Below are 28,000 nucleotides of genomic sequence, written 5' to 3'. Positions count from 1 at the left end.
TAGGGGCTGGTGTACCAATGGGAGACTCGGTTGATGAAATATGATTTCAGATCGCTAATAAAACAATAAAACGATATTTGTCGTTGTGGGCACTCAACGGTGGGGCTGATAAAACGAGATATGTCGTCCGTGGCACTGAAAGGGTTAATGGGACAAGGGTCCATTTAGTAGTAATGGGGAATTGGAAATGGCTGGAAATTGAAATGGCTGGAAATTATTGATGGGCCATTTATTTGTGATATAATGCAAATCTTATATAATAAAAAGATTTGCATTTCATGTGAGGTTTAAAATAGTTAGATTTATTGGAATATGGAGATTTTCTTCAGATTTATCACAGTATTACGTCACCTTGAAAATGATGGTAATGAGAATCATGGAAAAACATGCATAAAAACAATTGGGGATATAGTTTGAACGATCGCCTCGTCTTTGTATGATTTATTTCAAGCATCTGTATGAACACTGAAGATGGATGTACCCTTTAGAGCCTTACCTCCTCCTTCATTCACAGTTCCTTTAAGTCCTGGTGTTTTAATGCAGTCCACCAAGCAGACAGATGGTTCCTTTAGTCCCAACAGAGAGAGGTGACTGCAAGACGCCATCTCCTCCACTGTACTGGATATCAGTGTGGCTGTGGCCTAAAAATAACAGATAAAAAACAGTAACAATAAGAGTCTTACAAAGTCTTACAGAGTCTTGTGGTCAGAGTTCTGACCTGGCAGAAGTTTTAATCACCCACAGCAGAAAAAAGCCTGCCTAATTTTCTATGCTTCAAGACCCAGCATTTAGTGACTACGTCACACATTATCTGTCCATCCTCAGTAACACACACACACACAGAATGCCCCTCCCCCACAGAAAGGTAGACTGCCCCCGCCCTCCTCCTTCCCCTCTCCTCTCTCACGGTTAGCCTCTTAGCTTAGTTAGCTTAAGCAGCCAATGTGACGTTCATTTAGATATTTAACGCGACGTGGGCATAAAGGAATGGCGACGATGCAAAGCATGTTAGATGCATTTGACCCGTTGCGGGGAAAAAACTGCACAGACTTATATCGGGTCGCAAAATAGAAGCTCTGTAGCCCTGTTGTGCTGTAATGTCTACACAGAGTTTCACAATACTGGGCGCCGGCGGATATGACTCGCGGGATTTTCAAAATAAGAGTATCGCAATATGAATAGATCTTTTTACGTTGCATCGATCCTATTTGATTATTGATAATAGATCGATATATCGATCTGGATTGATGTATCGTCCCACCCCTAACTGAGACTAGTTCAACACATCATGTCACTCTGAAGCATTTAGTGACGTCACACTGAGACTAGCTCACCACATCATGTCACTCTGAAGCATTTAGTGACTACTTAAAGAGTCCAAAAATCCAAACTATCCCTTTAACTCACAAGTCAGACAAGTGTTTGGCCATGCCAAGTTTCCCCACATGCTGGGGTACAAGATGGGCCAAACAGAGTATTATGCTGCTTGGAGTTTAATCAAATCACATGCTCTCTTGGTGTCAGATTTTAGCATTGGGGAAATCCCCCCCAAACGCGTTACCCTGTTTTAGCCTGGCATGGCCCGATACCCGTATCAATGCATGCCTGGAAGACAATCGTTCACTAGGTCAAACTTTGAATTTGTTCATAACATATTCACTTACAGTATGCTCAACCAATGTATTGGAGTATACACTTTGTTTGGATTGTAATAAGGGGTTAATTTGGAAATTATTTTGATACTGATGTCATATTACATTGTAACTGGTATTGGAAAACTCAATACCATAATAATGTCAAAAGTAGCAAAAGAGTCTACCCAAAAAGAGTAGATTCCTGAACTCCTACAGTCTAAGGTCGCTTTCACACCTGAGCTCTTTGGTCCACCTTAATCGAACCCTGGTTCGTTTCCTCGGATAGTCCGTTGCTTTTGGGTGGTGTGAAAGCTCATTCGAACTCTGGTGTGGACCAAACAAGTGAACTCCGATGTAGCTCTGTAGCAAAAATTGCCAATATGTGCTCACTTCTATCATTGGAGTGCATGCATCAACTCTGCTTGACTCCAATGGTAGGTATCTCCAGAAACCCTGAAGTCCTGTATCCACTAGTCAAACCTAAGCAATATATGTGCTGTATTTTGTTCATCCACTAGTCAAACCTAAAAAAAGATATGTGCTGTATTTTGTTCATCCACTAGTCAAACCTAAGAAACATGTGCTGTATTTTGTTCATCCACTAGTCAAACCTAAAATAAGATATGTGCTGTATTTTGTTCATCCACTAGTCAAACCTAGAACATAAATGTGCTGTATCTTGTTTATCCACTAGTCAAACCAAAGAGATATCTGGTGATATGAGATGTTGTTCATATAGCCCAACCCTAAGCATAACAACTGCATAATACCACCTCAGAGAACATATGGTGTTGGCTAGGACCGGCTACGTGGTCATCTTTCTTGTCTGCAGCCAGTGAAACAGCTCCGACACGTTTGTTGGGGCCGTCACTGAGGTCATTCTTTCCCTGGGACATCTTCACTGGACACGGCTCTGTAAAGTCCATACAGACAAAATCATAATTTAAAGCAGATGAAACATTTCAGTTAGGTTAGGCTTTACTATGGTTATAGCAATTGTACACTAGAAATGTAGTAATGTCATTACTTTTGCAAAAATATGTAATTTCATAAAGTCTGTAAACAAAGTTTAAGGTTTCTCTGCTCCCAATTTGTCTCTTGCTCGTCTTTTCCACATGCTTGTTTTGATTCTGTATGTGTGGGGGGGGGGGGGCATAGCTGTCAACATTGGGATTTGAAAAAACGTGCATGTTTAGCCCCGCCCCTTTCCCCGGCCCCGCCCCCTCGGCCCCGCCCGCCTCCCACCCGGCCCCACCCCCTACCAATGGAGCTGCCTCGTCGCTGCCATCTTCTGGTCAAAACCTGTATGTACCCAGCCATTCATTGTAGGGTAAACTTTTCCGTAAATGCTATGTAAATTATGGTTTTGTTGAACATTTGTATTTCACAGGAGAGAAACTGTATTCAAAGAAAGTCTTTGAATCTAAATATACTTTCTTTGTGTTGATTTTACATTAATTCCATGATTTTACTCAAGTAAATATCTGTTACAAGCTTCGGTTTTATGTAGAAAAATGCTGTTTTTAATCTAGATTAATCTAGATTGATTACAGAAAATTGTGAGATTGATTAGTTAATTTTTTTTTATCTATTGGCGGCGCTGGTGTATATATTATATATATATATATGTGTATGTGTATATATGTAATGTGTGTATATGTCAGAGAATCAGCCCCTTGTGTCCTTAGTGTATAGCATATGACATGGTGTATGTTTGTTCATTGATGTGACAGTGTCTGGCAACATACTGTTTGTGTTCTTTTTATTTATTTTTTCTTTGTGTTTGTGATTTGTCTTGATGTGTTTGTGAAACTATAAAAGCTGAAAATAAAATATTATAAAGTGTAAATGCAATAAAAATACAGTAAATTACATTTTATCAAAATATTAACCATTAAATAAAGGTTGTAATCTGTAAATGTATTTGATTTGACTGTAAATGTTATGAATTGAAAATGGGGGAAGTCCTTCTCTGGTCTGCATCCCCATAACAATTGTGTATTGCACAATACGGTATTGTACCCATTCTGCAATCTGTTAAATTTAGCAATCAATCAATGTATTACCATAGTGCCTTTATACCTTCATCACTGTAGGCTGCTACATATTAATACTACAACTCGTTAAAGCTATAAAAAATACCTATGGTCATTAATTTAGCAGTGGGAATATCATTTTTGGAACAGTGTGTGTGTCTACAGAGAAATGTGAGATCGAAAAAAAGCCAATGCGATTTTGTGTTTTTCCTCAATATCTCTGCAATGCCTGCGAGTTACCAGTAACTGTATTTGTCATACCATGACAATTCACGACAACTTTTAAAACGGGGGGGCAAATACATTTGTATGCTCCTCTCTTACACATCTTTGTAAACAAACTACTGCTTTCTAGCGCTGCCTCCTTAGAGTTGCTTGTCTGTCTGCATGTTTTGTTTTCAGTATTTTATTGACAAATAAGCATCTTCATCTTTGCTGGCAGTGTACTCGTCTAATTTGACGTCATTTTAGTATCCTCCTGATGATCTAACGTGATCCTGAAGTGTAAACAGAGTCAGACAGTCAACGTCCGCTTTTGGCGTTAGTTTGCTGCTCCCCTGGCTACAAAAGCCATCCTAGCCATCTAATATTACAACTAGGGCTGTCAAAATGAATGCTTTAACTCTGGAGATTAATTTAAATTCTTTAAAGCGTTAAAAAAATTTATCTAGATTAATCTATGAAGTGAAACATTTTCAATATAATATAAGAAAGCGGTCTAGCTGAGTCAATGTTGATGGTTGATGTTGAACATTTGTATTTCACAGGACATAAACTGTATTCAATGAAAGCTATTAAAATAGTATTTTAATCTAAATATACTTTTTGTGTTGATTTTACATTAATTCCATGATTTTACTCAAGTAAATATCTGTTACAAGCTTCGGTCTTAAGTAGAAAATGCGATTTTTAATCTAGATTAATTGCAGAAAATTGTGAGATTAATTAGTTAAATTGTTTGAATCTATTGACAGCATTAATTACAACTAATGTTAGCTAAATACTAGGGGTGGGGGGGGAAATCGATACGTAGTAGTATCGCGATACTTTGCGTGGTGATACTGTATCAATATACAGGGACGCCAAGTATCGATATTTAATAATTCATAGAAAAAAAGATTTTGGAAGTTGCATTGTTCATTTCAATACCTGTAATAGTACAGTAGTCCACACACACATGGAATATGACTAATACAAACAGTTCAGTTTGTCAGGTACATGCAACACAGATTACAGTGTTTACATCTGTCTGCTTGAGAAAATACCATGTTCTGCAATAAAAAGTATTGAAGTGAGATGAATAGACTGAACTTTATTTATTAGATAAAACATGTTGACAAAGTTTTACTTTGCAGTTGAAAAAAATAAAATCTAAATAAAATAAAAAATAAAAAGACATCACAATATTTTCAGCGTATCGCGATATATTTAGTATTGCGATACAATCGTATCGTGAGTGACGCAAGTATCGCGATAGTATCGTATCGTGAGGTCTCTGGCGAAGTCTACCAAGCATTAGCCCAACGTGCGCTGCATTACACTGAAGGGTATGATATGATATGAGCATTTATAATGCGCCCCCCAGCCAATTTTTACATCTGTCCGGGGCGCAGCCCGGGAAAAGAATATAATACGAATAAATGGACAGGACAAAGAAACAGGGAACCAGGTAGACGGACAGACAGAGAACATAAGAACACCTCACACACAACACAACAGCAAAGTAACTATTGGTCATCCAGAGCGAAAAGGTGGGTTTTAAGCAAGGCCTTGAATGTCTGTACGGTGTTGGCAGACTTGATCTTGACGGGGAGCTTATTCCACAGTGTCGGCGCCTTCACTGCAGGGCTCGAAATAAAAATAATTACTTGGTAGCACTGGTGCTCCCAACTTCAAAAAGTTGAGAGCACCAGCAAAGATTTTGGAGCACCCACCAAAATGTAAGGAGCACCAACATATAATGTAATATTTTTTCTTTATTGATAAAAAAACGACTATAACTATACTTTATCGATACTCATCGGTTCTTTAGATTATTATTATTAAAAAAAATTTAGACATTTATTATTTGAACGGCTTAAGGCTATATCTGTACTTGATGTTTGTTGTGTTGCATATTTGAAATAAACTTCAATCAAATCAAATCCCCCCTCTTAAAAACAAAAACCTGTGTTTAACCTAGCCATCTATAAAACATCATGCTAAAACTGTGAAACAAATGTCCTACTCCCCTAAACCAATGACATTGTAATGGCTGCAGATGATGGTAAACACACACTATTAGTTTTATTGGACCTCAGCGCAGCCTTTGACACGGTTGATCATGTGGTTATGGTGCGTAGGCTCAATGATGTGTTTGGGATCTCTGGGTCAGCACTGAAATGGTTCTCATCTTACCTAGCTGATAGAAGCTTTTCTGTGTCAGTGGGTCAGTTCATGTCGGACTCTACCCCACTGTCCTGTGGGGTTCCGCAGGGTTCTGTGCTAGGGCCAATGCTGTTCTCCCTATATATGTTTCCCCTAAGCCAGATTATTAAACGTTTTAATGGAATATTTTATACATTTTATGCGGATGACATCCAATTGTATTGTTCTTTTAAGCCTAGTGAGTGTAATAGTTTTTGCATTATTAATGAATGCATCGATGCCATCAAGAGCTGGATGGCTGATAATTTCCTTCAGCTTAATGCAAGTAAGACAGAAGCCCTCATTATTGCTCCCGACCACATCATCCCCATTATAAAAAATTCGATTGGACCTTTAGGTCAGTGTGTCAAACCTCATGTGAGGAACTTGGTGTAATTTTTGATGACACTGTCTTTTAACAGCCATGTCAACCAGTCATGTTTTTATCAGCTCAGAAACATTGCCAAATTAAGATTTGTTGTTTCTAGAGCTGAAATGGAAATTATCATCCATGCTTTCATTTCATCATGCCTGGACTATTGCAATTCAATGTTTACCTGTCTGGATAAATCTGTGCTAAACCGCTTGCAAATCATTCAAAATGCAGCGGCAAGGCTTTTAACTGGGACAAGTAGGCGTGCCCACATCACCCCCATTTTATCCACTCTACATTGGCTCCCCATTAATTATCGTGTCCATTTTAAAATTCTTGTTTTAACTTTTAAAGCCCTCCAAGGTAAATCCCCTGTGTACATTTTTTATTTACTGCGCCCCTACTCCCCCAGTCGTGCACTAGGTCCTCCCACCAAAATCTCCTGGTTGTCCCAGGGACCCGGTTAATAACAAAAGGTGACGGTCCTCCCAATTTATGGCCCCTACCCTTTGGAACACCCTCCCCCTTTCTATGCGTTCACTTGACTCCCTATCCACTTTTAAGGAACAGTTGAAAACGTTTTTTTTCAGACAGGCTTTTAATTAATTCCTGGTTGTATACTTTGTTTATTTATTTATTTATAATTGTTGTTTTGTTTTTAGGACTGACATTTATGTTGCACTCATATTTAGTTATTTAATTATCTTATGTTATGCCTATGCTTACAATCAATGTTCCCTCTAATTATTTTTTGGTCTGAGCAAACACTCAAACCTCCTGAGCAGACATCAGCAACTACTGAGCAACATACGTCACCTGCCGATTAACCGGTTAGTTGATAAGCGGCGGTTTGTAAAAAATCTGAGAATCTTAATTTCCCTTAATGTCTAACATAAAAATATATACATTTAGCTGATACACAGAGAAATAATACAAAAAGGCATATTATATTCCTTAATCAAATATTTATTTGACCATTGATTGATGATACAGAGCATAGTCCTTACTTTGGCTGGGTTGGCGGCGGCGGTGTGAGTCGTGTCACTAACTTTTGTCTTTTTAGGAGGCTGACTCGTCATTATTTTATTAAGTGAATTATAATGCGACTTCAAGGGTGACCATATTGTGATTTTTTTTAAAGAGGACACTCTGCCTTCAGCCTCAAGATACTTAATCAAAGTTTACTCAAAGATGCCTTATCATTATAATATATTTAAAGTATACCGCCTCTGTATGGATATAAAATTATTGTTTATATTATTTTATATAACAAAATAATATCTCTCTATAACCAAAGTTACTCAACATGCTGTATTATGCCTAAAGTAATCTGACAAATCTCAAGAAAATAACTAAATCGACCTATGACAAAATAATATATATTTTCAAGTCTTATATAAATAAATAACAAGAAAAATATGATGTAATGTTCTAAATAATACCTCTTCTGTATTAGAAAATCCAGCTTTAAAAAATATATCTTTATCTTTTCAATGTAATGTAAATTATAAAACAGAAACCTCACAAAGATACTAATTTAAAAGTGCACTATGCAGTTTCAGATTTGTTGCAATTAGTGTACTAAACTAATTTATTACACACATAATCTTTAGAATGATTGTATCATAAGTGTGAGGTTTTGCCCGCTGCTCACCTACTCTTTCCTTCCTTTTAGCCTACTTTTAGGAATTCCCTTCTCACTCACTCTCACTAGCCCCCACCCTCTCGTTCTTTACTCTCGTTTTCTCTCAGTGGCCACACCTGTACTACCTGTCATTATGTGTTTGATTGGTCTGGTGCCGAACTCACACTTTTAGTTCGATTATCAATTACCTCTCGCACCTGTGGTGCATTCTAATTAGTTCCCCTGTGGGCTTTAAATACCTGGCTCTTCCACTCTGTTCCTCGTGGGGTCGTGTTGTAACATGCCGTAACTTTCGGTATCATATTCTCTATCATCAAGACTCCTTCGGGAGGTCCTCTGTTCGGTCTATGCTGTTTTTATCTCCGGCGTAAAGATGTGCTCCAGCCTTCGCCTCCTGTCGCCTAGACTTCCACGGGAGGCATCCCAGTGATCCACTTCAGACCTCCGCGCTGCAGTCGTCCTGACGCTCATCCAGACCTCCGCGCTGCAGACGCCCAGACACCATCCAGACCTCCGAGCCTAGCGCGCACTCCCAGCAGACGCGCATCATCCAGACCTCCGAGCTTGGCACGCTCCTCCGTACCAGCGCGCACTCCCAGCAGACGCGCATCATCCAGACCTCCGAGCTTGGCACGCTCCTCCGTACCAGCGCGCACTCCCAGCAGACGCGCATCATCCAGACCTCCGAGCTTGGCACGCTCCTCCGTACCAGCGCGCACTCCCAGCAGACGCGTACCATCCAGACCTCCGAGCCTAGCGCGCACTCCCAGCAGACGCGCATCATCCAGACCTCCGAGCTTGGCACGCTCCTCCGTACCAGCGCGCACTCCCAGCAGACGCGCATCATCCAGACCTCCGAGCTTGGCACGCTCCTCCGTACCAGCGCGCACTCCCAGCAGACGCGCATCATCCAGACCTCCGAGCTTGGCACGCTCCTCCGTACCAGCGCGCACTCCGAGCAGACGCGCATCATCCAGACCTCCGAGCTTGGCACGCTCCCCCGTACCAGCGCGCACTCCCAGTAGACGCGCACCTTCCAGACCTCCGAGCTTGGCACGCTCCTCCGCGCTGACGCACTCCAGATGCGTTCTCTGTACCGGCGCGCACTCCAAGCAGTGGCGCACCACTCTGACCTCCGCTCGGACAGCCGGCTCCCCGGTGGCGACGCTCTCGCCCCGCTGCTGTTCCAGCACCATTACGCATTATGTCTGGGTGAGTTTTTATTGACTGTCTTGATCAATTCCGTTTTCGTGTGTTTCTATAACACTGAAGATTACCACCTTTTTAATCAGACAGTCACTCACCCAGCGTGTGCCTTTGTTTGTTTTCACTGGGATATTATTTTGGACTTTACATCTCCCACGGTGTGTTTGTTCACACCGAAGATAGTATTCACCTTGGATTGTTTTTGGAACTTTGCTCATTGTGTATTTTACACGAAGATTGTTTTTACTTGGATAACTTTGTATTTGGACTAGTCACCTCTCCTGCACCTGCTCTGTTTTCCCCCTTTGTACTCTAACCCTCTCCTCTCTCCCTCTCGGCCCCGTCTTCCCACCTTGGAGATCTGCCGAGAGAAGTCTGCAGAGCGGCCCTGATGTTCCCACCTGCTTTCCCAGTCCTCCCTGTCCCCAGCCCGCCTCCGCGGGCCTCTGTCCCTAGTTCTCCCCTCTCTAGTTCCTCCTAGTCCTCCCGTCCGGTCCTCCTAGTTCCTCCCTGTTTTCCAGCCTTCCCTTGCTCCAGCCCTGTTTCCCTTGCCTTCCCCTTAGCCAGCTCGCCTCTTAAAGGCACTGTACCTTCCCCTCTTGTTATTCCAGTATTTTGTGTTTCTCCCTTAAAGGGACAGTGCCGGTTTTTCCTTTTGTTCAATAAATGCCAGTTTCTTGGCTTACTCTCATACCTGTCTTGTGTTGTGCGATTGGGGTCGGTTACAAACCATAACAATAAGCATCTTATCAAACCAAAACATCATTTTGAGGCATCAAAATAGTTTTCAATTATTTTCTTTCTCTCTCTGTATAGCTGCATTCTTCAATCAATTCGGTCAACTTTGCCATCAAACTCTCGCCTCGCACTGCTTTGTTTGTAATGTTTTGCTGTGTCCATGTGAGCTTTGAGATCACCAGCACCTTTATTAGACACATAAACATATGGTCAAGCTTTGCACGCGTTGCACTCCGCTTCCAATTAGTCTCGACCGGGATGATAAATTGGACATTTTCTCTGCAGTTCATCTGTAATGTACATTTTCGCGTTTGCATTGTGAGGAGCCAGCAATGCTGGTCGGATCTGTCCACTTCCTCATCTGTTGTGTGCAGGGACCGAAACTAAAGCCCGCCGCCCGCCAGGGGCGGTCTGTTTTTACCTTTGGCGCATGACACTTAGAGGGCTGCCCGCCGTGTGGCGTGTAGACGTGTAGTTCATAAGCAGGCCCCTAAAAATATTTGTATGCGAACGGTAAAAATCAATTACGCGCACGCTGTGCGAATACAGATTATAGCCTCTCTCGTCTTTTTTTTCCTCCGCTGCGAGATCGTTAAAAAACTACAAGTCCCACATTGCACTCAAGCCAACGGTCCAATCACAGTAGAGTGAAGTGACTGGTTTCATGGGAAATAAAGCAAATGACCAATCGGAAGCTCTGATTTTTCTTGTTTACTTCCTGAAACTCCGCGATCAGGGCTCTCGTTTTCCGAGACACCAACTTATTATAGTCTCTCTTACCAATAGCAATAGATTTTAGAACACCTAGATTTATCGATAGCAATAGTAATATAACGTTAATGCAACAAAACGAATGCCTTGCTTTGTTAATCATAACGTTGATGCAGTAGCGTATGTCGGTGTGTTGGCTGTAACGGACATGACAATAACATAACGTGTACACATTAAAATTGCGATAATCTATTCTAACATTTTCAAATCGATGCAGTTGAATTTCCCCCTTAGGATCGATGCATTGTTACACCCCTACACCAAAGTCACTGGCCCACTGTGTATCTGTGTGTATAATAACTTGGCTAGCGTTATCAACAGCAGAGGTGGGCAATGGGTCCAGCTGCAGCACCGGAGTGCAAGCGATGTGATGTAATTGGCAGACTCGACTGTCAATCAATGGTCTACCTGACACGCAAACTCAAACAATGTTTCTGTACTGGAGGTGTGATTGATTGATTGATTGAAAACTTTATTAACAGATTGCAGAATGGGTACAATACAGTACAGCTCAATACACACAATTGTTAAGGGGATGCAGACCAGAGAAAGACTTTCGTCTTGTTTACATCAGGGTCCCCCATTTCAATTAATCAGTAAAGTGTACAGTAGGAAAGTGTACAGTATTTCAATAGGCAACCCTGAAAGGATTATTTTTCTAGAAGAGCAACACAGCCAAAACAGACAGTGGAGCTGTTTGCAGATAGCAAGCATTTTGACTTATTGCGTGGTGGCGATGTCTCGCAGATAATACAACTACAAGTATGATTATATAATATATATTTTATTTAAAAAAAAATTATATATATAAAATATATATTGGCAGGTAAGAAATATGCTTGGCGGGTAGACTCTTCCCATCTACCCGCCACTGGCCGGTGAGTCAAAAAGTTAATTTCGCTCCCTGGTTGTGTGTGTCTGTGTGAGCGTGCAGTAGCGCTGCCCACAAAGCACTGAAAGCGGGGCTTCTCTTGGTAACGTCACACGCAACAGGTTACCGTTAGGGATGTCCCAATCAAATTTTTTTGCTCCCGATCCGATCCCGATCATGTGATTTTGAGTATCTACCGATACCGATCTTTCCCGATCCGATCAACAAAAATATATATTTTTTAAATTTTTATAAAATTTTGTATCCCAATTTCTCACATTACATTCACCCTGAATGTTGACATTATCGAGGTGAAAAGTTTACTTCATTCAAAAGAGGCATTGCAATCCTTGACATAAATCATTTGATGTATAATTAAATCAAAGGAAATGCGTTTGGGTTTGAGTGTGGGGCTGGTCTGCCGTTCTGCAGCTGGATACTATTGGTTTGTTTTGGCAAAATTTTTCTGCTCTGTGTGACAATAAATAAATGAATGATGATATGCAATTTAAAACCAAAACTAAGGCCTCAGTATGAGTTTAAGACGTGAACATGGTCATGTTGTTGAATACAAAAAAAAAGGTAAAAAAAAAAAAAAAAAAAATTGCGCGACCGATTTCAGATGTGCGCGTGAGCAGTTTGCCATGTGCGCACGCGCACGGGCGCACCTTAGAGGGAAGGTTGCTTACGATGTGTCAGAATTGTTTTATGTGTAGTGCGTTCATCTCTATGTAACTGTTGCTATGTTTTACTTCTGTGAAGCACTTTGTGATTTTATCTGTGAAAAGTGCTATACAAATAAAGTTTACTTACTTACTTACTTACTAAAGAAAGAAATACATAGCAAACATGACAGTTATGCAATAGTGCTGCTGCTTTTTATTTGGTTAAAATCTTTTAGTTAATAAGACTAAAAGACTACAATATGACTACAACGATTTCATGACGGCTTCCTGTCCATGCAATGCACGGAGCATTAATGTAAAATTTTCAACAACAGATTGCTGCCAATTAAACACTTCATGGAAACGGAGTAACGTTAACGTTATGTCGAGTTCATATGTGTAGTGTAGTATGAACTCGGCATAACGTTAATGTTACTCCATTTCCATGAAGTGTTTAATTAAGTCCGTCGCAGATGGATGGTACACTGGTAGCTAGCTAACTTTAGCCACAGCTGCAAAAACGAATTTCAATTATGTTATGAACTATCAGTACCTAGCCAGCTAGATAATGTTAGAAAATGCCTTGTGTATTAAACTAAAGTGACCAGAACAATTATTTGCACTCGCACGAATGCTCCCATTATATTTTGAGGTTGCACAGATACAATTTCGGTCGCATATGCGACCAATTCGGTCGCAATTTCGAGCCCTGCACTGCAAAGGCCCGGAAACCCTTTGTCACCAGTTTTGCCCGTGGGACCCTCAGACACAGTTGGTAATTTGATCTGAGGGACCTGGAGCTGATGTGTTGGACCAAGAGTTCCTCAATGTAGGCCGGCGCAAGACCATTGAGGGCTTTGCATCTGAAAAGCAGAATTTTAAAGTTGATTCTCCTCCTCACTGGGAGCGAGTGGAGAGAGACAAGGACTGGGGAGATGTGGTCCCTCATTCTGGTGCCTGAGACCAGCCTGGCAGCAGCATTTTGCGCTGGAGGGGGAGGATGGTTTTGTCCGGGAGACCAGAGTAGAGGGAATTGCAGTAGTCCAGTCGTGAGAAAATGAGCATGGTGATGACTTTATGAAGGTCGCTGGGGGAGAGGAAGGACTTGATTTTTGAGACGATGCGCAGTTGGAAAAAACAGGACTGTACTACTGATCTTACTTGCTTATGGAAATTGAGGTCCGAGTCAAATAAGACTGTTTCTGTATTTCACCAAGGAGGAGAGGTTTACCATGTTTCTGGAGCTCTGAGTGACTGCAGTGGGGGTGCCAAACAGAATGATCTCCGCCTTGCTCTCATTTAACTGTAGGTGGTTTTGTGACATCCACTCCTTTATATTGCCTAGGCAGGTCTTCAGGCGGTCTAGGCCGGTGGAGTCAGCTGTTGTGAGTAGGAGGTATATCTGAGTATCATCGGCGTAGCAGTGGAAGGAGATGTTGTGCCGAGTGATGATTTGACTGAGGGGGAGTATGTAGAGATTGAAGAGAAAAGAAAAAAAAAGATTGAAGGGAATCGAACTAGGCAGCAACGAGCCGTAGGATCCACAGCCATGCAGCTTTGCCAATTGAGCTATTTCTGGATACTGAATAAGGGGCGGTTACTGGCATATGATGAGCTCCGCTCTGCTGCTGCCGCGTCGCCGCGGGGGCGTGGCTAGACGCAAGTTGGGCGTGGTTAGACACAAGTTGGTTGCCTTTAATATTTAGGCTGCCAGGCTTGAACCCTGTGGGACCCCGCAGGTGAGGTTGGCTTGCTGGAAGGAGAAGTTGGCTAGACTCACTGAGTAGGTTCTATTGTTTAGGTAGGATCTGAACCAGGAGAGGGCATGTTGGTGATGCCAACCCACTGTTGGAGGCGGTCAGTGAGGACGGAGTGGTCCACTGTGTCAAATGATGCACTCCGGTCGAGAAGGACCAGCGCAGCACATTTCCCAGTGTCCACGGTGAGGAGGAGGTCATCGAGTACCTTCAAAAGGGCGGACTCAGTGCTGTGTCCTGCCCTAAACCCTGACTGGAATTTCTCCAGGACAGGGCTGTACAGTGCGACGAGGTTATCGCAAATTGCCCCTTAATTTGGCCCGTGCTAGTGGAAAATAATATTTGGGGGCAACCTTGCGAGTAGTGATTTCAACCCTTCATTCGCATTTCACTCCTAAATTAATCCATACAAATTGGATACAAAAAATAGTAAAACATTAGCCTACAACCAGGGCTGTGCACAGTGCGACATGTCGCGGTGCTATGAAAAAATCTGTCGGTGATGAATGAATTTACTGCGTAGCCCCAGTGCGATATTTGAGTGCACTGTGAAGTGAATCTGGGCCACGCTATTCTACTTGGTAGTTGTAGTCTATCGTGCGATTAAATACCATGTCCCTGTCTGCGTAGAGTCCATGTACATCCAACACCAAATCCCATAGTTCCTAGCGAATCGAATCGAATCGAAACTAAATGTGGCATCGCCAAAGAAGAACTTCCTTTCAATAAGTTTAAGCCGCTAATTTTGCTCTGCAAGAAGAACGGAGCGGATATCAGTCCATCTTATGACAACCACGTCCGATGTGGAGAGATGATAAGAGACCATAGCCGATTAAATTAAGTCTGATCTGGCAGTGATGATTGACGGGGACACTTCTAACGTTCAGCCATGCATTAGGTGAGTAGCCCACTATTAGGACATTCCAATACTGTCTACTTAAATTTCCCTCCGGGGATCAATAAAGTATCAACCTATCTATCTAATAATGAGACAATATGCAAATAAGATAATACTAATAATGGTCACGGTTCCCCGTATGAAAGTGGCTTGCAACTTACTAATGGTAAAATCACTGTTTATTTCTCGTTTTGCATAGTATTACATTCCTCTTCTATAAACAATCAAAGTCCTACCGTAAGAGCCTCATACGGGTCAATTAAACCTTTTTGATTAGAGTCTTTCCTTCGAGCTAAGTTGAACTGAACATTTCACTGTCAAAAGCGCAAACTTAAACAAGGTTGCGTCGCAACACGGTTTTCAAAATAAAGGTCACATATACAAATACCGTAGTAGGCCTCTCAATTCTTATAAAAAAAAAGTCCCGGATATATAAACATTAATTGGCATAGATCTCGGCCCAACACATTGATCACTTTAGGCACACCCTGAAACCAGTAACATCACAAATATGAAGCGGGTAATTACCCATAAAAATAATAAACCTTTCATGGGGTTATTTACAATAATAATTCATTTTATTAATAAAGCACTTTTCATTGTGAAACAAAGGTATGCAGAGTTTCTTGTCCTCCTATCTATCTAGGTCGTCCTCGGACGGGCCCTCCATCGGTGCTTCCAGTCATCCCGATCCTCCATGCATCTGGCTAGCTCGCCGGTGCTTTCTGTTCCCACATCTCTCCTGAGTACGTCCACATAGGTTAACGTGGGACGTCCTCGTGATCGATGCCCGTGTGTTGGTTCCCACAGTACAAGTTTGCTGGTTGGCATCTCATGGTGTCTCTGGCAGTGACCTGCCAGCCTCATTCTCCTGACTGCCACTTTATCGCTCACCTTTAGCACCCCCCCATACAAGTTTGCATTAGTGACATGCTCATCCCTGTTGATGTTGAGCACCACACGCATCATTCTGGTGTAGCACCCATCCAAGGACTTCTGCAGGGTGGGCTTCAAGGTCCAGCATTCACTGCCATACAAAAGGACAGACTCAACTGTTGCATGAAAGAAGTTGAGCTTGATTTGACGGGGGAGGTTGGATTTCCACACACTGGTCATGCCGTTCAGAGCCCTCCACGCAAGTGCCTTCCTCACTTTAAGGTCTTGCTCGGACGAGTTGACCCACGAGCCCAGGTACTTGAAATCACTGACTTCCTTTAGAGCAGAGCCTCCTGTTGTCCTTAGAGGTGGATGATCCGGGAGGATGTTATACATTATGACCTCGGTTTTCTTGGCATTTAGCCTAAGGCCAACCTTGGCGCACTCCGTCTCCACTCTGCACAGGAGTTCCTGTGCCTGCTCCACCTGGTCAGAGAGCAGGCTGATGTCGTCCGCGTAGTCAAGGTCTGTTAGGACTATGGCGGGGTGTCGTCTCGATCTCCTTGGGGTTATTGTGAGACCAAGTTCCTGCTCCCGTCCATTGATGGCCTTCCTGAGCGCATAGTCGAGGACTATGACGAAAAGGAAGGGGGCAAGGGTGTCCCCTTGCATCACTCCAGCCAGGATGTCAAATTCTTCACTGTTGCCGTCTGGGGTTACCACCTTGGCCCTTGTACCCGTGTGCATGGTCCCTATGGCCCGGAGTAGATGCAATGCAATGGTGTGTGCAGGGGTGTAGCTCCAGATCCTGGGCCCCATGAAAGAATGTATTTGTAGGCCCCCAGTGAATGCGAGCGCGTGTAAGCGCGCAAGCGGAATTTTTTTTGGCCATTTTTTTATTGATGAAAACGCATAATATGGTTTTTACCTATACATTCGGATCAGCAGTTCAGCACCTGCACTGTTGGTGGGTGAGCCTAGTAAAGGATGTCGCATTGCGTTCATCTTCAATGAATGGACCAATGCAATAGTCTACCAAAGCCCCCCCTCTCTCTCTATATATCTCACACACACACACACACACACACACACACACACACACACACTTCAGAAACAAACATACAGTTACAGCATTGCAAATTGAGGTCCCTCCTACCGCCGTTTCAACGCCCTCTGCCGCCCGTTAACGGCTCTCGTCAAATGGTTTTATTAGGGTGGGTGCGGTTTCTGTTTTGTGCCGCCAGGAGGCGCAAAGTCAAGTTGGAATTATATCCATCCAGCGCCCGCCCCTACTCTGCCTCATGTTTACAAAATCAGCTGTTTAGCCATTAGTCATTAGCTATTAAACTAGCGTTAGAGTCGAGGAAAAGCAATTGATGCTTTGGATCTAATGAACGAGGGCATATTGGACTTTGTTACAGCTGTACTCAAATGTAACTGGCCCGTCGATTATTGTGACCAGGCTGTCCTGTGGATTTCAGCTGTCGCTGTACTGAATTTACTGAATTTAATTTACATCTCTTCTCTAATGGCTATTTTCTTTTTATGTTGCAGATCCTAGAGGCAAATCTTTCCTGTGACAAAATGGCATCCAATGTAATAAAAAAAGTCAACCAACGAACTCGATTCTTGTACCGGATCTCCTCACTGGTAAACAAGAATACCCTGAAGACTCTAGCAGGAGCACTCATTCAAGGGTACTACGACTATGCTTGCACCTCATGGTACCAAAGCACCTCAAAGGCGCTAAAAACTAAATTACAAACATCTCAAAACAAACTGGTCAGACTACTGCTTGACCTTACTCCTAGAACTCCTAGAGTCATAAATGTATAGATGGAGCAGTACTGTCTATCTGTATGTCATGTATGTCATATATGTTACGATGAATTGAAAATGGGGGACCCTGATGTAAACAAGACGAAAGTCTTTCTCTGGTCTGCATCCCCTTAACAATTGTATGTATTGAGCTGTACTGTACCCATTCTGCAATCTGTTAATAAAGTTTTCATTCATTCATTCATTCATTCATTCATTCATTCATACCTGTCAAACTGGAGACTATTTCCACTCCATCGCCATCAGCTACAGAGTGGGGTTTTGAGCTACTACTTAAAGGCACTGGGTCCTATGTACAATATATAGTTTTACTGCTATGCCCCTATGCTATAATTGCTATTACTAACTATATTATGCATTAATCACAACAAGTTATTTTCTTAAAGTGTCCTTTGTGTTTAAAGTGACCTATGGTGTGAGCGAGTGCACTGTGTGTTCATGTGTTTTTAAGTTACTGTAGACCCACATTAAAGTCAAGATAACTACTATTTGGATGGTATCTGTGTCAATGATTCCATTCAACCAAAGTGAGTATCACTGTATTATACTACAACTCTATACATACATCTGAGTAGTGATTAGCACTATTACTCAGTAGTACTAATTTATATATTTTACACAGTTTAATCACCTGTTCATTGTATATCACTATTGCACTTTACTGTTACATTTGCACTCTCAAAATTAGATTAGATTCAAATGTACAGCACACCATATACTGCTATAGTGGAATATACTATTCATAAATCATATACCATAATGTATACCATCTTGTTGCGCGCTCCTGGCCACCGCAGTGTCATGATTAATTGAAAATGGGGGACCCTGATGTAAACAAGACGAAAGTCTTTCTCTGGTCTGCATCCCCTTAACAATTGTGTGTATTGAGCTGTACTGTATTGTACCCACTGTATTGAAACACAACATAGCAAGACGTAGCAGACTTTTTTTTTATTACATTGGATCTCACAGCTAGGCTACAGATGTAAACTCCTAGTTTTTATCTTTGGCAGCCTAGGGCATGTGCACAAGTTGGTTGTGAGGGGCCTTCAATAATTTTACTATATTTCCAGACAGTGGGACCCTGATGTAAACAAGAACAAGTTACAGGTTGAAAAAGCCCTCAGCTCGGAACTAGGCAAAATCTGCATATGGCTCGCCGACAACAAACTATCATTACACATGGGCAAAACAGAGTCCATTCTCTTCGGTTCAAATAACAAACTCAGCAAGACCGACGGCTTCTCGGTTACAGTGGGTGACAATATTATCACAAGGAAAGATGAAATTACCTACCTGGGTTCCATCCTAGAGGCTAATCTTTCCTGTGACAAAATGGCATCCAATGTAATAAAAAAAGTCAACCAACGAACACGATTCTTGTACCGGATCTCCTCTCTGGTAAACAAGAATACCCTGAAGACTCTAGCAGGAGCACTCATTCAAGGGTACTACGACTATGCTTGCACCTCATGGTACCAAAGCACCTCAAAGGCACTAAAAAACAAATTACAAACATCTCAAAACAAGCTAGTCAGACTACTACTTGACCTGACTCCTAGAACCCACCTCACCCCTGCCCACTTTGACAACCTAGGATGGCTTAGAGTAGACGACAGAGTACAGCAACTTGCAATGGGCCTGGTCTACAAGATACACTACGCGACCAAGGTACCCATGTACATGTCAAAATACTTCCCAAAGGTCAGTGAATACCACGATCACAACACCAGAGGGAGCTCCACAAATCATGTAAAACCCAGATTCGGCTCAAACAAGGGACTAAACACGTTTCGCAATTATGCCACATCAATGTGGAACGCCCTACCTAAAGCTGTAAAGGAATGTGAATCGCTACCCACTTTCAAAAACACTCTCAAAAACACCTACGTGAGACTGCAATTCGAAACTGGCCCCTACAAATGTCCTAACCTAGTTGTACAGTAAATGACCAAGTAAGGCTTTGTCAATATTCCAATGCACAGTGTAAAATGTGTGTGTGTCCCCTACCCAACCCCCCCCCACCTCCAATGTACTGCCCTCACCCAACCCACCCAACCCCACCCCACCCAACCAACCTCCTCCAATGTACAGTTTCTACGCCAAATGTATATACACTCCTTTTCTGGACACATTTGATTTGATATCTTTATTTCGAACATGCAATGAATACAAACAAACAATAACAAAAGCAAAACACAACTCAATCTACATGTTCGAAAAGGAGTAGGAAGAAGTATACACTTATTTAATCCTACCCCTTTTCCACTACTCAAATGAGTGTACTATTTTAAAACATAAAAAAAAAATATATATATATATATGCAAAACAAAAAAACAAAAACTATATATGTAAAACATGAAAGAAATAAAATACAAATGTAAACACCCGTGAATATCAAGTCCCTTCCTCATCCCTGTACCTTGTGAACATCATTTCTTATACATCAGTTTGAATTGTCTCATGTTTGGACATTTCTTTAGCACCACATTTAGACTGTTCCACAGTTTCACTCCACATATCGAGATGCAGTGTCTTCTCATGGTAGTGCGTACATTTAGCACTTTTAAATTGTGTTCTCCCCTCAGATTATAACCCGCCTCCCTATCAAAGAACAATTCTTGAATGTTTCTTGGAAGTGCATGACTTTTTGCTTTATACATTAATTGTGCCGTTTTAAATTCCACAAGATCATTTAACTTCAAAGTATTTGACTTTGTACAGTTTCTACGCCAAATGTATATACACTCCTTTTCTGGACACTTTTGTATCACAAACAGTACTGTATTTGCAAATCTGATATGTCATAAATGTATAGATGTAGCAGTACTGTCTATCTGTATGTCATGTATGTCATATATGTTATGATGAATTGAAAATGGGGGACCCTGATGTAAACAAGACGAAAGTCTTTCTCTGGTCTGCATCCCCTTAACAATTGTATGTATTGAGCTGTACTGTACTGTACCCATTCTGCAATCTGTTAATAAACTTTTCAATCAATCAATCAATCAACAATTGTGTGTATTGAGCCGTAGCCTACTGTATTGTACCCATTCTGCAATCTGTTAATAAAATTGTCTCCCTTGCACCCCCCCCCCCACGCACACACAACATTAAGGGATAGTGCAATTATCTTTTATACCCCCCTGTTTATGTTATTTATGCCTTACTCCTGTTTTTATATTTAATACTGTGTTTAGGACTGTGTTTTTATATTTTTACTAGCACCTAGGGCTGCATTTTAAATTTCGTTGTAACAACTGTAACAATGACAATAAAGATCTATTCTATTCTATTCTATTCTATTCTATTCTATTAGCGGCCTGCTCGTGGCTCTCCAGATTGGATGGTGTCTGATGACTCTGTGTCACTGATCTCTCCACACAAAGCCAACCCCCCACTGTATACACGGAGGTGTTATATTTTGGGGGTTGGGAAGTGAGTCAAGCCTGCCTGAACCATTGTTTCTCAAAGGCAAAACTACTGTAACAGTGAACATTCAGGCAGACTCTGCCTGAATGTTCACTGTTACAGTAGTTTTGCCTTTGAGAAACAATGGTTCAGGCAGGCTTGACTCATGGCAGACTTGACTCACTTCCCAACAATATAACAAGTCAATATAATTAACTGGATCATCAAACATGGATAGTGGAATTAGTTTTAAAAAGTCTGATATAGACAATAATAAAAATAGTAAGATAAAATAGACAGAGTAAAATAGTGCAGTGCAATAAAATAGTAGAATAGAATAGATAAAACTTATTTTTTTTACAGTGAAATAAAATAGTGATGAATGAATGAATGAATGACAATTTTATTAACAGATTGCAGAATGGGTACAATACAGTAGGCTACGGCTCAATACACACTTGTTAAGGGGATGCAAACTAGTAAGAGTAGGTAAGAGATATGTACAGATATAGATATAGTATTAATATGTACAGTGATACAGGTATAAAGACACTATGGTAGTAAGTCATACTGGCCAGCAGTGTAACTAGTAAGAGTAGGTAAGAGATATGTACAGATATAGTTATAGTATTAATATGTACAGTGATACAGGTATAAAGACACTATGGTAGTGGCCATACTGGCCAGCAGTGTAACTAGTAAGAGATATGTACAGATATAGATATAGTATTAATATGTACAGTGATACAGGTATAAAGACACTATGGTAGTAAGTCATACTGGCCACTTCTTCCTACTCCTTTTCGAACATGTAGATTGAGTTGTGTTTTGCTTTTGTTATTGTTTGTTTGTATTCATTGCATGTTCGAAATAAAGATATCAAATCAAATCAAATAGACAGTACTGCTACATCTATACATTTATGACATATCAGATTTGCAAATACAGTACTGTTTGTGATACAAAAGTGTCCAGAAAAGGAGTGTATATACATTTGGCGTAGAAACTGTACATTGGAGGAGGTTGGTTGGGTGGGGTGGCGTTGGGTGGGTTGGGTGAGGGCTGTACATTGGAGGTGGGGGGGGGGGGGTTGGGTAGGGGACACACACACATTTTACACTGTGCATTGGAATATTGACAAAGCCTTACTTGGTCATTTACTGTACAACTAGGTTAGGACATTTGTAGGGGCCAGTTTCGAATTGCAGTCTCACGTAGGTGTTTTTTGAGAGTGTTTTTGAAAGTGGGTAGCGATTCACATTCCTTTACAGCTTTAGGTAGGGCGTTCCACATTGATGTGGCATAATTGCGAAACGTGTTTAGTCCCTTGTTTGAGCCGAATCTGGGTTTTACATGATTTGTGGAGCTCCCTCTGGTGTTGTGATCGTGGTATTCACTGACCTTTGGGAAGTATTTTGACATGTACATGGGTACCTTGGTCGCGTAGTGTATCTTGTAGACCAGGCCCATTGCAAGTTGCTGTACTCTGTCGTCTACTCTAAGCCATCCTAGGTTGTCAAAGTGGGCAGGGGTGAGGTGGGTTCTAGGAGTCAGGTCAAGTAGTAGTCTGACTAGCTTGTTTTGAGATGTTTGTAATTTGTTTTTTAGTGCCTTTGAGGTGCTTTGGTACCATGAGGTGCAAGCATAGTCGTAGTACCCTTGAATGAGTGCTCCTGCTAGAGTCTTCAGGGTATTCTTGTTTACCAGAGAGGAGATCCGGTACAAGAATCGTGTTCGTTGGTTGACTTTTTTTATTACATTGGATGCCATTTTGTCACAGGAAAGATTAGCCTCTAGGATGGAACCCAGGTAGGTAATTTCATCTTTCCTTGTGATAATATTGTCACCCACTGTAACCGAGAAGCCGTCGGTCTTGCTGAGTTTGTTATTTGAACCGAAGAGAATGGACTCTGTTTTGCCCATGTGTAATGATAGTTTGTTGTCGGCGAGCCATATGCAGATTTTGCCTAGTTCCGAGCTGAGGGCTTTTTCAACCTGTAACTTGTTCTTGTTTACATCAGGGTCCCACTGTCTGGAAATATAGTAAAATTATTGAAGGCCCCTCACAACCAACTTGTGCACATGCCCTAGGCTGCCAAAGATAAAAACTAGGAGTTTACATCTGTAGCCTAGCTGTGAGATCCAATGTAATAAAAAAAAGTCTGCTACGTCTTGCTATGTTGTGTTTCAATACAGTGGGTACAATACAGTACAGCTCAATACACACAATTGTTAAGGGGATGCAGACCAGAGAAAGACTTTCGTCTTGTTTACATCAGGGTCCCCCATTTTCAATTAATCATGACACTGCGGTGGCCAGGAGCGCGCAACAAGATGGTATACATTATGGTATATGATTTATGAATAGTATATTCCACTATAGCAGTATATGGTGTGCTGTACATTTGAATCTAATCTAATTTTGAGAGTGCAAATGTAACAGTAAAGTGCAATAGTGATATACAATGAACAGGTGATTAAACTGTGTAAAATATATAAATTAGTACTACTGAGTAATAGTGCTAATCACTACTCAGATGTATGTATAGAGTTGTAGTATAATACAGTGATACTCACTTTGGTTGAATGGAATCATTGACACAGATACCATCCAAATAGTAGTTATCTTGACTTTAATGTGGGTCTACAGTAACTTAAAAACACATGAACACACTCGCTCACACCATAGGTCACTTTAAACACAAAGGACACTTTAAGAAAATAACTTGTTGTGATTAATGCATAATATAGTTAGTAATAGCAATTATAGCATAGGGGCATAGCAGTAAAACTATATATTGTACATAGGACCCAGTGCCTTTAAGTAGTAGCTCAAAACCCCACTCTGTAGCTGATGGCGATGGAGTGGAAATAGTCTCCAGTTTGACAGGTATCTGCAACATAAAAAGAAAATAGCCATTAGAGAAGAGAACTGGGTATTGTTGTGGAAAGGTTGTTTGACACAGCAGGAGACGATATTTCCAATTGTAACAAATAGGTAATTTATTTAAGAAAAGAAGTTCTTTAACAGCAAGAGCTATGGGTCAAAGATGATCGCCATAGCTTGAACAAAAACACTCCCTCCTGGAACCCTTTGCCTGTCCCTAAATCCCCTCTCAGTCCTGCCCCCATGACAGATATGATGACGTATCACATCATGTCAGATCTGACATGACGTACATTAAGATGATACGTAGATTTAACATCGGAGAGAGAGAGAACATGAGGAGAGATAAGCAAGATATGATATCCACACACGATATGATGTAAAACATTAAGAACATGAAGAGAGAGTGAGATGTGTGTGTTTGTGTGTGTGTGTGTGTATGTGTGTGTGTGTCTGTGTGTGTGTGCGTCTGTGTACAGACGTGTGTGTATTGTATGTGTGTATTGTGACACAGGGAATGTGTGTGTGTGTCGGTGTGTATGTCTGTGCGACTGTGTGTGTCTGTGTCTGTGTGTGTGCTGTGTAACTGTGTGTGTCTGTGTGTGTGCTGTGTAACTGTGTGTGTCTGTGTGTGTGTGCTGTGTCTGTGTGTGTGCTGTGTAACTGTGTGTGTCTGTGTGTGTGTGCTGTGTCTGTGTGTGTGCTGTGTAACTGTGTGTGTCTGTGTGTGTGTGTGCTGTGTCTGTGTGTGTGCTGTGTATGTGTGTAAGAGAGAAAAGACACAAGATTAGAACACACGATATGATGTACTGAAATGTCCATCTGCTATCTTGAGGCTGTTTTAAGAACATCAGCCAGACTGTCGCCCTAGTGTCTTTGAGCCCTGCTAGTTGACCTATATTAAACTAGTCAAGACTAACCCCTTTCCTACCTCCACCCTCGTATACACATTTTCCCCAACATTCCCCCATTTGGGGCTATCCCTAGTCCCACCCAAATCATATAACCAAGAAAATGTGAACGTCTAACTAAACAAGAAACCTTACTTCATTCACTGGACCCCTAACGGACCAACAAAGGCTGACTACCGTTCTCACAATAAACACAAAACCGCTCAAAACAAGAGTAATAATAAAACAAAACAAAAAAAAAAAAAAAAAAAATACCCCAATTTATAATCCTAACCTGACAGACAAATCCCCCCAACCTCCACCGCTTACCAAATGAGCCACAGTTCCGGCCGGAAACCGCGACTCTCATCAGGGAAAGGAGAAGTTGACCGTCAGAACTAAACATAGAACATCCCTCCCAAAAAAAATGACATTGTCTCTTCCATAACATTGAGTCCCAGTGTCCATCGCTCAGCCCCCCTTCCATGCCCACGCCATAGTCTCCTCACCGTATTGCCAAAAGTCACATTTTGCCAATACAGCAACCACCACGCCACACCTCCAGTCCTCGTAGAAGCATGTCCCCATGCCTGGACGGGAGGCGCTGGTACCGACCTCACCCCGTGTCCCCCCATCTTCGACGGGAGGTGCCCATCTTGCCCACTGCGTTAGCCCCCCCCCTTTGTCCCTCCAGTCCCCAGAACCGATCCCCCGACCACTTCTTCTCAATGCTTCCTCAGGCTCAGAACCGACACTCTGCCGATGCCCCTTCCCATTCCGGTTTGACCAGGACCACAAGTAAAATAAACAAAAAATAATAAAAAAATAAAAAACAATGCAATGATTTTCAATGGTTGCAATCTCTATGCCGAAGGATCATTAGAAAATCAGACTAAAATTCCTAGTTAAAGGAATAAACCAACAAAACTGCGCTCAGACCATCCCCCGTCACTCTTAAAGGAAAGAACCAACAAAAAGAAAATGTCCCTACCTCACCATACCCCTAATCCTCTATCCCCTCGTCTCCCTCTAAGGCAGCATAAAGCTGAGGATATGGCCCGATTTGTGGCTCAATCTCTTTCTGTCCCACCATCAGCATTTGGCTCGTTACGTGTGAAGTTACCAGCCTACCCAAGAGAGGCATACCACAACAGAAAAGGAGAACCAATATCAACCCTGCCACCCCGATGGATATCCCCGTCTGCATCACTATGCTTCCCCACTGTCCCAATCTTTCCAACACCCCACTCCCCCACCATTCTTCATTCCGGCCAGAATTCCCCCTCAACTCCTCCCTCAAATCCTTCAGCTTAGCCATGGCCTCGGAGAACTTTCCCCCTGGCCCCACATTCGTCGGAATGAATGTGCAGCAGTACTGTCCAAACATGGAACAGACTCCACCCTTCTCCGCCATTAACCAGTTCAGAGCCTGTCTATTCTGCCACGCCACCGTACTGGTCGCGTGTATCTGGTCCCCCATTGCATCCAACGCCTCCTCGGTGTAATTGAGATACCGCTGCCGATTGTAAAACAAATAGTTGATCCACCCGGTGTTCTTATTGACCGATATCCATGGCAGAATAGACTCAAACCCTGCCGCAATCTCATTCTTAGCCATGAACTCGGCTGGAATGCCCCTTGGCTGTCCTATGCTGTCCAGATACACCCTTGGGTCTGCCTTGTAGCTACGCTTCGTTCGAGAGATAGGAGACTCAGAAGGTCCTTCCGTCACTGATAATGGTAGGACCACCATTGGCATGATCGCCTGAACCCGGGCACATCTACCTGACCAATCTAAAGGAAGTGTATTCCTCAACCTCCTACCGCCGCAGAGCCAGTATTGGTCCGCCAGTGCCATATCCTGGACATGAAAAGGGCAAGCTACAGGCCGTGGGTTGGTATCCACTCCCTTTAACACGACCCCGTGTCCACACTTTCCTTCTTTCGTACAGTTAGTCGTGATGCTCCAAATAGTAGTGCACCGCCCCTCTGCCACCTCCCCTACATCCCGGGTCCCCTCCTTTTGCAAGCGTTAGTATAATGGTAAGTATCCCCGCCTGTAACGGGGGAATGGTCAAAATCAAAAACATGCCCTTGCGGTCCTACGGGAAACACCCCGTTTGGTTGTAGTCTTATCTTCTCCCCCCCTTCCTCGATGGAGGGAAAAGGGGGCGCCTGATTCTGAGCCTGGTCATGAAAGTCTGCTGGTACTTGAGCCTGAGCGGGACCCCGTGGGACTCCTACCCACTCAAACCCGTCATCCTCAAGGACGGGTCGACCGTGACGGTTCTTAATGACGTCGTTGTGCCCGGCCGACCGTCCGCACACTGCTGCCAACATCTGCGGGAGCATCAGCAGGCACTGCACCTTCCAGTTGCCGTCTCGGACCCTCCATGTCGGGTTCTGCATAACTGCGATCGATTGTATCCCCCAAGAGATCGCCGCTGGCCTTTATGCAGTGATTGAAGTGGAACCAGGTCGCTGATCCCTTGACTTGGACTGCCGTTCCAGTCGATCGGATCACCTCGTACGGGCCCTCTCTCCGAGGTGATGACCACTTTCTCTTGTGGACCTTTACGAAGACCAAGTCCCCAGGGATCAGTCTCGGTTTGGTGGCTTCCTTCTCTGCCTCCTTCTCCCCCTTTCCACTTTCTCTGCTCCTGTCGAAACACAGCTTCATGTATTTTAGTCACTTGCTGAAGATATTTTTCAGATCTTGCTCAAAAATATCTAATGCCGGGCCCCTAGCCAGGTGTCTAAATGGCGGTGCTGGCATGCTGCGGCCTGTAAGCATTTCATGCGGTGTTAGCTGTGTTTGGCGGTTTACGCTGCTTCTAATCAGAGCAAGTGGCAAAGCATCAATCCAGTTAAGCTTAGTTTGCATACAGATTTTCAACAGTTTGTTTTTAATGACCAGATTGGCCCTTTCCACCTTCCCCTGCGACCCGGGACTATAGACACAGGAAAGGCGCTGTCTTATACCTAATTTCAGCCCTTTAACCACCTTGTCGATGAACTCGCGGCCATTATCGCTTTGTAATATCGTGGGAATTCCAAATCTCGGAATGACCTCGCGACACAGGAACTTGATCA

The 28,000-nt window shown here is 42.5% G+C and overlaps 1 long non-coding RNA gene across 1 annotated transcript in view; it reads right to left on the bottom strand.

Annotated features, from left to right (window-relative positions):
* Positions 1-526: 526 nt before the first annotated feature.
* Positions 527-28,000, bottom strand: part of LOC311232873 — a 52,940-nt gene continuing 25,466 nt past the window's right edge. The window contains exons 2-3 of the long non-coding RNA XR_014619987.1: positions 2,408-2,547; positions 527-641 (exon numbers count right to left, since the gene is read on the bottom strand). This is a non-coding gene — a long non-coding RNA (uncharacterized lncRNA). The remainder of the gene's footprint in view (positions 642-2,407; positions 2,548-28,000) is intronic.

This window comes from Notolepis coatsorum (assembly GCF_963971535.1).
Source record: "Notolepis coatsorum genome assembly, chromosome: 8".
Classification (NCBI taxonomy): domain Eukaryota; kingdom Metazoa; phylum Chordata; class Actinopteri; order Aulopiformes; family Paralepididae; genus Notolepis; species Notolepis coatsorum.
This window is presented reverse-complemented; position numbering and strand designations above follow the sequence as displayed.